Here is a 10,118-nt window from a genome sequence, read left to right as displayed (position 1 = left end):
ACAGGCCTATAAGCTATTTTTAGGTGAAAAAAGAAAATAGGAGTACAGTATGATTAGCACAATTCTATTTTTTAAGTAAAAATGCATACATGAGTTTGTGTGTGTGTGTGTGTGTGTGTGTGTGTGTGTGTCTGTGCATGTGTATGTGTATGCATGTGAGAGAGAAATGCAGGGGAGAGAGCAATCGAGAACAACAAAAAAAGCCTAGAACATGCACTAAATCATTAATAACAGTAAGTAGATTTTGGTGGTGGTGACAATGGAGAGATCATAACTAAAAAATGTGGGAAAGTTGTCAGTAAATATTACTTTCATTTTCTCCTTTTTTCACATTTTTCAAATAAAAACTGTTAAAAAAAAAAGGTTAAAAAAGTTTGAAGTGAAGTTTTAATCTTAACCTTTAAATCTGTTCCTCTATTACCTTGGAATCTATAAAAACTATGTTCACGTATAAATCCTGTGTATATTTCTATCCACTAAAGCTTCTGTGATCTTTTTCTTTAAAAAAAGTACTGTATTCAGCTTTTGTAAATAGGGAATGTTCTATTTAAGTAACATTTGTTGAATTATTATAATATGCAGAACAAATAACTAGATATGTTATATAATTTTTCTTAACACCCTGGGTTCACTCTAGAAAATTTTCTAAGGAAAATTGCATGCAAGCCAAGTTAAAAGAGGGGGGTACTCTTTCTAGATTATATCAAATAACCCCAAGGCAATAATGACAATTTTTAAATTGAATCCTGTACTGTAGAGAAACAAACAAAAAAGATAAAAACAGCATCCCTATGTATCATCAAATGTAAGACCTGCAAAGAAAAAGATGCACTAAGAAATATTTCTGAAAGTGTTTAATTAAGAATAAATCCTGCTAGCCTCTACTGGTTTTTTTCGTTTTTTGTTTTTTGAGACGGAGTCTTGCTCTGTCACCAGGCTGGAGTGTAGTGGCACAATCTTGGTTTACTGCAACCTTGACTCCTGGGTTCAAGCGACTCTTCCACCTTAGCCTCCGGAGTAGCTGGGACCACAGGCGCGTGCCACCATGCCCGGCTAATTTTTGTGTTTTCAGTAGAGATGGGGTTTCACCATGTTGGCCAGGATGGACTCGATCTCTTGACCTCATGATCCGCCCACCTCGGCCTCCCAAAGTGCTGGGATTACAGGCGCCTGGCCTCCTCTACTATTTTTAAGCTGCAATGCCAAGATCCTTTTTTATTTCTCTGCAGGGCAGAAAGCAGATTAACAAAATCCTACTGAAAGCAATAGAAAAATGAGAATAGAGTTTTTATATTATCTTGGAAAATCCATGTGGATATCTGAGACCTTGAGGAACATGGAGTCTATATCTTATCCTTTCTATATCTGAGCTCAGTGTCATTTTCGTCTTGCTCCATCATTTAATTAGATTTATTTTTTGCCTGGCATTGCATTGGACACTGGGCATGTGACAACCTTGAGTTGCTGTTAGCAGAGGGAGTGGGAGAGACATAAGCCAACAGCAATTACAATTCAGAACTCAAATGCCATTCTGGAGGTGTGGGCGAGGGCATGGGAAACCTGAGCTCAGACTCCTTCCCAAAGACATCCATTATCTCTCCAAAGGTAAGAAGCCACACAAAGGAACAGATAGCAACAGAAAGCAAAAGCATTTTTGCTTGTGATTGCAATGAAAATACTCTCTCTTTTTTTTTTTTTTGAGACGGAGTTTCACTCTTGTTACCCAGACTGGAGTGCAATGGCGTGATCTCGGCTCACCGCAACCTCCGCCTCCTGGGTTCAAGCAATTCTCCCACCTCAGCATCCTGAGTAGCTGGGATTACAGGCACGCGCCAGCATGCCCAGCTAATTTTTTGTATTTTTAGTAGAGACGGGGTTTCACCATGTTGACCAGGATGGTCTCGATCTCTTGACCTCGTGATCCACCCACCTCAAGCTCCCAAAGTGCTGGGATTAAAGGCTTGAGCCACTGTGCCCGGCCGAAAATACTCTCTTAATGTCACTCAGGTAGGAAAGAGTGAAGGTGGACTTGGGAAGGTGAGTAAAGCTCTTGGAGCCAGCGCTGCATTCACAGATGGCTAGGGCTCTTGGCAAGCCAGCCATGGTCACTACCCAAACTCCTCCCCTTGCCTCTTCTCACTTGGTTCCTGGGCTCTGCCTTGTCTGTACCAGTGTCCTGGTGCTGCTGTCAACTGCTGCCTCTTGTCCTGCTCACTCCTGAGAGGTGAGTCCCCCAGATTCTTCTATGCCCAGCACAATCACAAAAATCTCTGATTTTTATGTGCAGGTTCCTTAAATGTTGCAACCTGGACATTTAGCAGGGTGGTAACATTTAAGGAACCATAATTGGCTGGGTGTGGTGGCTCTTGCCTGTAATCCTAGCACTTTGGGAGGCTGAGGGTGGACTGCTTGAGGCCAGGAGTCTGAGACCAGCCTGGCCAACATAGTGAAATCTCGTTTCCACTAAAAATACAAAAATTAGCTGGGAGTGGTAGCAGGCCTGTAATCTCAGCTACTTGGGAGGCTGAGGCACTAGACTTCCTTGAACCTGGGAGTTTGAAGCTGCAGTGAGCTGTGATCGTGCCACTCCACTCCAGCCTGGGCAACAGAGCAAGACTGCCTCATAAATATACATAATGGTTAATGAATAAGAAGTACAATTCAGGGAGTAGCTTCTAGTAAGTACCAAGACCCAGACCTGCCATCAGGGTCCGTTATGCCCCGGTTCTTCTCCAGGGCCTATTGTGACAGGGAAGTGCTCCAGGCTTCTTCTGCCTCCCAGCCCAGAGAGACAGTATTTTCTCTTATCTCATCCCTCAGTGCCCTAAAAGCAGAATGACCATCTGTCCCAGTTTACACTTGATGTCTCAGAGTTAATAGTTCCCTTCTTACTCCCCAAATAGCCCCAATTTGATGTTCAGCTACATGATCACTTTGTCTAGACATAATCAGCTCTAGGAAGACTAATAGTGAGAATATCCATTCTTTTCTGGGAAATCCCATCTCTCAACACCAAGGGACTGATCCAGCCTATGGGGCCTAACAGTGATCATACACCAAGAGTCTGGACGTAGTGCATTTACCGAAGTCTGGCTCATTCCATCTTACAAAATACAGTATGTGGGCATCACCAGTCCAATCCAGGTTGCAGAATGGCAGGATCAGTCCTCTCCCTTTACAGTCAGAGTCCAAACAACCTCAAAGTCCAGCCTGACAGAAGCCCTTCTTATACAACATTCAGACTTATCAGCCACTTATCCACAGGACAGTTTATGAGCCATGGTTCCCCTTCAATGATAGGAGCCCCATGGTGTTAGAGGACTAAGCAATTTTAGCAAATATACAAGCAACTAAATATATAAATAAATAAACCAAATAAACCTTTGACCTAAGTCCTAACTCTGTTGGGAAAAGAAAGCAAATATCAGCTCTATCAGCTTAGAAGCAAGACCCTTTCTGTCTGCAACACTTGGGTATGAACAGCCACATGCAAAGTGTATCAGACAAGCAAGTTTATACTGTTGGCATGGAAGTGATGCAAATCCCAGGCCAATTAAAAAAATCCAGCTTTGTACTCCCCATTCACCCTCAAGCCCAATCAAACTGAATCAAGATGTGGCAGGTGAGAGCTGTAAAGGAACCGACCCTGGTGCCCAGCTGGTCTCGGTCTATGCACCACATTTTTTCATTCACTCCCCATTCCCATGATTATACTGCAACTGTTGATGCTGCTCCTGCTTTCAAAGCCTCCTGGCACAGGAGACGAGTATTGCACAAGGGAACATTGGATATGTCTGGGCTGCCCGAGGGCCTCACAGGCTGTGAGTGGCTAAGTTTTCAAGACCCAACTCAGCTCCTGCCAGTTTTAAAAATTACACTGCCAGCACAGAGTGGCATCCAGATACCCTGAGGGCGTGTAACACTCCAACTTTTCCCATATGTCTGGAACTATGTGGAGTTTCTCATTTGCTAAATTGGGCCAAGTCAGAATATTTAGACCTGAGTTCTAATTCTAGCTTTGCTTCTAAATAGCTTACTTAACTCTCTAGACCTTAATATTCTCAACTGGAAAATGTAGGAGTTGGCCTAGGAAGCTACTAACATCCCTCCTGCTCTGGCATTCTGTGGGACTGCACTGCTCATGGGAATTACCTTCTGGTTGTTGTACCTCAGAAAATATTCTCTCCAAGCCTCAATTTCCTTGGCAAAAGTCGTACCCATACAATAGGCTCCTCACAAAGAGGTTGTGGACTTCAAGTAGGACTGTGTACATAGAAGCAGACAGCACAGTGAGTGCACACAGTAGGAACTCAATAACTGTTAATTTGTAACATCTCCCAGAGTCTCCATCTGTGAAAGAGAAATAATACTTGCCAATCTAGCTTGTGAAAATGTATATAGAGCAATGAATAGAGATGGAAAGTGCTTGGAATTAAGAAACGCAAATGCAAATGACAGGAGTTATTATTATGCAAAAATGGACTGAAGTCAGAGTTTAAGACGGAGCAGGAACAGATTCGATGTGCCTGATTAATTTATTAAACAGACTAAAATCATAATTAGAGAAGTCTGCTTAAACCCCTAGACTTCTCTCAGATGAGATTTAAAAATGGAAGGCAAAAGAGGAATCTCAGATGTTTCCACGGCTTGCTGGGCCCAGAAACGAGGCCAAGAGGAGAGAGGGAGGCCGAGGGAGGGGCAAGGGTGCTAAAATGACTGTTAGAGAGGGGAGCTGCTGAAGCCAAGGGAGCAGCTGGGAGTAGAGGCGATGACAGCTGAAGCGAAGGGGTTATTTCAGAACTGCTTACTGTGACCTGTTTAGCTTTGGCTCTCATTAAAGTCAGGGGAATGAGCTAGAGGAAACCTTTCTTCCCTTTTTATGAGAAAGGGTGAGGCTTGTTTGCCCAGGAGGGGTATCAACATGTAAGAGAGTGTGCCTGTTTCAGCTTAGAGGTCCTACAGAGAAGGAGCACTCATACCCTTAAGCAATGGGTTCTCTCCTGGAGGCCTGGAAGGAAGCAGGTGCCATGGGCTGATCGAAACTCTTGGGCGGAAATCCAGGCTTGGCTACAGGTTATTTTTGTCTAACATTTTATTATGAAAAATCTCATACAGCACAGTTGAGAGCACTTTTTAGTGAACACTGGCATAGCCCCACCTAAATTCTATTATTATGATTTTACTATATGTGCTTTATTGCATCTGTCCATCCACCTATCCCTCTAACCATCCATTACTTTATCCTAATTTTGGTGCATTTTGAAGTAAATTACAGGCTTCAATATATTCCCATATAAATACTTCATTTGATGTAAAATTTACATGCTATGAAATGCACAAATACGAAGTCTACAGATGCCTCATTTTGACAAACGTATGCACCTGTGTAACCCAAACCCCGTCTATCAAGATACAGAACACCATCACCTCAGGGTTGACTACAGATTTGCTACATGATCTTGGACAAGACCTTGCTTAACTTTGATTTCAGCTGGTCCCAGCTTTTTTGATTTTGGAACACTTTTTCCAAGTACCACGTTTAACAATTTTGTCTTAAACAATTAAGCCTACAGGGAACCTTGACTATCATTTAGTTTAAGCCTTCATATTACCATCAAAGGAATCTGAAGATTGGAGATATTTATCCAAAATCACTAAACTGGTGGCACAGTTACAACAGGAAATTAATATTTATTGAGCAACTTCTCCAAGCCAGGAAATACACTAGGTGCTTTATACGTGAACCCTCACCACAACCTGCCTCACAGGGCTATAATAAAGATGAAAGAAGATTAAATATGCAGAGTGCCTGGCATTGTGCCTGGCACAGAGCAGACACCAAATGTCATCATTGCTTTTCTCTTCAGCCCCACATTTACATTTTAACACATTCATACTGCGGAGATAGTAAATGTATATGCTTTGTCCCATTTAGTTATGACAATAACCCTGTGCATGCTTTAAATGAGAATATAGTGCTTGTTTTGGATCACTGTTAGTGAATGATGATAGCACTAAGACTCAAACTCAGTCTCCTGACCTCAAATAGTTTCAGGCAGTGAGAGGTAGGAGCTGTGTTTATGCTCCTCCCAGGCCATCTGGAGCTAGAGTGGAAGGGCAATTTGGAAAATGCTATGAAGGATATATTTGGTTTAAGTGACAGAAACCCAACTTAAACTGGCTAAATAGAAGAAAGGGGAATTTGTTGATGCTTAGCAGAGAAAGTTTTGGTCGCAATCTAGCTTTAGGCATGGCACTGATTGATTTAGGGCTTTATGTGATGTTACCAAAGATCTGACTTTCTCTCTCTTTCTGCACTCCCAGCCCCTCAAATTTTCTCTTATTTGGCTCCATTCTCAAGCAGCACCGCCCTCATGGAGGCAAGATAGCCATCAGCAGGTCTTGGTTTACTTCTCTCTAGATTAGCAATCTCAAAAGAAAAAGAAAATTTATTTTGCAACATCTGGCAAAACTCCAAGGATTGATTTTACTGAACCAGGTTGTTTTTTGTGTCTACTCTTGAAACAATCACTTTTAAAAAAGGACAGAATCTATTAACTGGCCACCATGGGTTATAAGCTACCACTCTAACCAGAGGTGGGTCCACCAAAGGTCATATCGCTAGTATAAACTCAGGTATGGTTGAAAGGGGCTCATTATGAGTAACAAGATACATGCCTATCACTCAGGGAATTCTAAGGGTTTTGGAAACTGAGGACAAAGACAAAACGTATTTTTTATTATACCACAGTTTGTAAGAGAGGTTTATAGATCATGCCTTAAAATTGGAAGCTCAAATTATAATCCACTGGGGTAAAGTCCAGTTGAAGTTCTTACTGCCTCATATAACCACTAAGAAAATGCCAAGCCATTCCCTTATTCCCTGATTTAATAAAAGATTTGGAGTCAAAGAGTCAATGCATTCATGTGTTGGCCTTCCAAGGAAACTTACCTGAATTGTCTCAGGAATCCTTAGTGTCTAAGCCCAGGGATCCAAAAATACATGAGGTCTACTCGAAACCCTTCCCAGGAAGGTCTCTAACCATCTATCCCCAAGGATGCCAACTGTCATGCCCTGCCCTATTGCAGCACTCTCTTACTTCCCTCAGAGATGTTCAGGCATCAGCGAAATTCTCAATAACAACTCCATTTTAGAGGTGCTTTCCCCACAAAGGAACTACTATGATGGTAGCCATTTTGAATATCAGGCCATGAGGGAGCTACTTCTGCTTACATGGGCCTTGTGGCCATCTTTCCTGGGCCATGTGAGGTAGGATGTGAAAGGGCATGTGCTCATAGCTTCCCTTTTTTTAGCACAGATGACTGAAATAAGAAAAAGTTGAGGCAAAAATTAGAAGAAGTCAGCAAAGTTTCTTTGGGCCAACCATCTCCTGTTTTGGTTCCCTTCTCCCACAGTCTTTCCCTTCCCCTTTACAGGTTCCCAGTGACTTCCTCCTTTCACACTACTTCACTGGAAGCAACACAGGGAAGGGACAGGAAAGGAAGAACAAAAGAGAGGACAGAGACCAGGGATGCTCAGCACACTGTACGCAAGAGAAACACGAAGTTGAGAAGAACCAAGACAAGTGACTTTTGAGTGAATTGACATTGATATTGCTCGAACATGAAAATGGTATTAGAGAAAAATTTCTGGAAAGCAAATTGCAGATTCTGCAAAACTCAGTATGTTAAAAAAATATGCATTTTTGCTGAATAAAATGAATTGATAAGTCATCTTATTCTGTATTCCCAATATAGACTCAAAAATTGGTCACAATATCATTGAGACCACCGAGGTCTGTCCCAGCCACTGTCACCTGGACTCTCCATGCCTATTCTTTCCCCATTCATGGCATTCATTAGAGAGGCTGAAATTTGTATGGGATCTTAGAGGGAAGAATAGTATATAGGGAAAAGCATCATGAGACTGGAACTGAAAATGCAGGCTCTAGTCCCCTCTGACAGTGATTAGAGTGAACTAGGATTAATCAAATCCCCACTGTGTCATAGTCACCTAAGTTAGGATGATAATCCTAAGTTTAGATGATAATCTTTAAGATTACTTCCAGCTTTTATGTTTCAAGAGACAGTGCTACCTGTTTTCATTTCCCCCCTGCTAATTTCTCCTAAAGTGCTCTAAAGTAAACACACTCCTCTTAGCTTAGACACATGAGTGATAGAGAACTCTGTTTCCCAAGGCATTCACTCCTTGTTAGTCGATTTGTGGTTTTAGAGTCACTCTGTATTTTCCTCCCATTGATCTTAGTCTGGACACCAGAATAATCCAGAACAAGAGACCGTGCCTGGCCACATGACAGCTGTTTAAATATTTAAAGACATTATCCTGGCCTCCATTCTCAAATTATTCTCTCCACTTCCTTTCACTCTATGTAAATGATTTCCAGATACCTCAACATCTTTCTTGCCTATGTGGGGCCCCTCCCTAGTTTATCAATGCAATCTTAAAATGTAGTTTCCCAAATTAAATTGTATATCCTTGGGATCTCAGCAGATAGCTCAAGATAGCTCAAAGAGTATCTCTAGTAATCTAAGAAAACGTTTCTCCAAATGTTTTGTTTTTATTAGTAGTGAAACAACAGCATGCATCGGCAGTTAATGTGGTGATGATGGTGGCAGCTGATGTTTAAACCAGCTACATTATACTGTTGCTTCTCAGAAGTGGGGTTTCAGCTGAGCCTGAACTGGATTCAAACATTGAGAGTACAGTATATGAGGGATGGCTATTAATGGTGACCCACAAGCATTGATCATTCCATAAGAAGTGATTTTCACAGAGGAAACAGCCTATGGGAGGGATTTGGTGCCAGTGTACCTGGGGATGGAAATGAGAAGTAGTGAGGACACAAGATGTCATTCAAAATTGTAGCCTTTAAGATAGCTTAGATCTGTGCAGAGTGGAGCTGGGAGTTAAACTAAGGTACACACAAGGCTATGTGGGCCTGGGGACAACAACTGACAGAACATGAAGGAGGCAGCACCCTCCCTGTTTCTGCTCACGACCCAGTGGGGTCCCACGGAACGCCCGCCAGGCAGTAAGCAACAGGCAAGCGCGCAGGGGCAGGATCTGCTCCTAAGTTAGCATGGGTGACATTCGGAGGATTCCAAGGAAAGCTTACGGGTACCCTGAAGATGAACACCATCCTATCTTTGGCACTGCCGGGGAAGGTTGAGCTAGTAAAGTTGAATTATTACTGATAACGAGAGCTCGTTGGAACCAATAAACTGATGAAACAGATACACTTTGGGATGTGTTAATATTAACTAACAGTTAATGTGACTCTTCAAATTTGTGTCAATCTAGGGCATTCAAGACTTCTCTGAAAATTCCCAAGTAATGTCAAATACGCTGGTTTGCCTACTACACTTTGAGTAACAAGGAATTATAACATATGGCCATAGGTCCTCTAAAAGAATAGCATTGAGCTACACAGTGTCCTGAACTTGAACTACGGTGTTGGTTTCATTGCTCTGTTTTGCTTCCATTTTTATAAATCCTCAGAAACTTCCTCTTACTTGCTAAAATTTAGACCCTGCTGACATTTTTGCCATCTTTGTGTGGTTACTGAAAATAAAGAGAAAACTTTATTTGTAAAGGAAATGCCTAGGAAGCAAAGCTGTCTACTTTTGGGAAGGAAAAGGAATCTACTTTTCTGAAGGACATATTAAAATTAATCATAGAAATAGATTTTGAATTTTCATCATATTTGACCTGACATTTGATTTTCCAGAAAGACTAATAAATGAGAGAAGAGAGAGAAAGCAAAGTTATTTGAATATGATCCCTTCACTTCTGTAATCCCAATATAAACTATCTAGGGTTGTGAGGAGACTTTACAACATAAGATCAAAGATGTGCTGGTGAGCTTCTAAATCTTATTGTTTTGGCTCCAAGGTGGTGCAGAAATGAGAGGTGTAGATGAGGGGCTACAGAGTACAGGAGTTGTTTTCACCCTGGGTGACACACTCTGTTCTCACTCGGGTCCCAGGCCAAGGGGTTTGTTTATCTTCCTTTAAATATTGTCAGAGAAGCTTTTTTTTTTAAATAATAAAATATCATTTATTATTATTTTTACTTTATTTTTCCATAAGTGATTGGA

The 10,118-nt window shown here is 41.6% G+C and overlaps 1 long non-coding RNA gene across 1 annotated transcript; it reads left to right on the top strand.

The window, feature by feature from the left end:
- The first annotated feature begins 2,167 nt into the window (after positions 1 to 2,167).
- Positions 2,168 to 9,252, top strand: LOC103791439 (uncharacterized). Its single transcript, XR_617811.5, has 2 exons — positions 2,168 to 2,224; positions 7,438 to 9,252. It is a non-coding gene; the product is annotated as an uncharacterized LOC103791439 (long non-coding RNA).
- The last annotated feature ends 866 nt before the right edge of the window (positions 9,253 to 10,118 follow it).

The sequence above is a fragment of the Callithrix jacchus genome, chromosome 2, assembly GCF_049354715.1.
Source record: "Callithrix jacchus isolate 240 chromosome 2, calJac240_pri, whole genome shotgun sequence".
Classification (NCBI taxonomy): Eukaryota; Metazoa; Chordata; class Mammalia; order Primates; family Cebidae; genus Callithrix; species Callithrix jacchus.
This window is presented reverse-complemented; position numbering and strand designations above follow the sequence as displayed.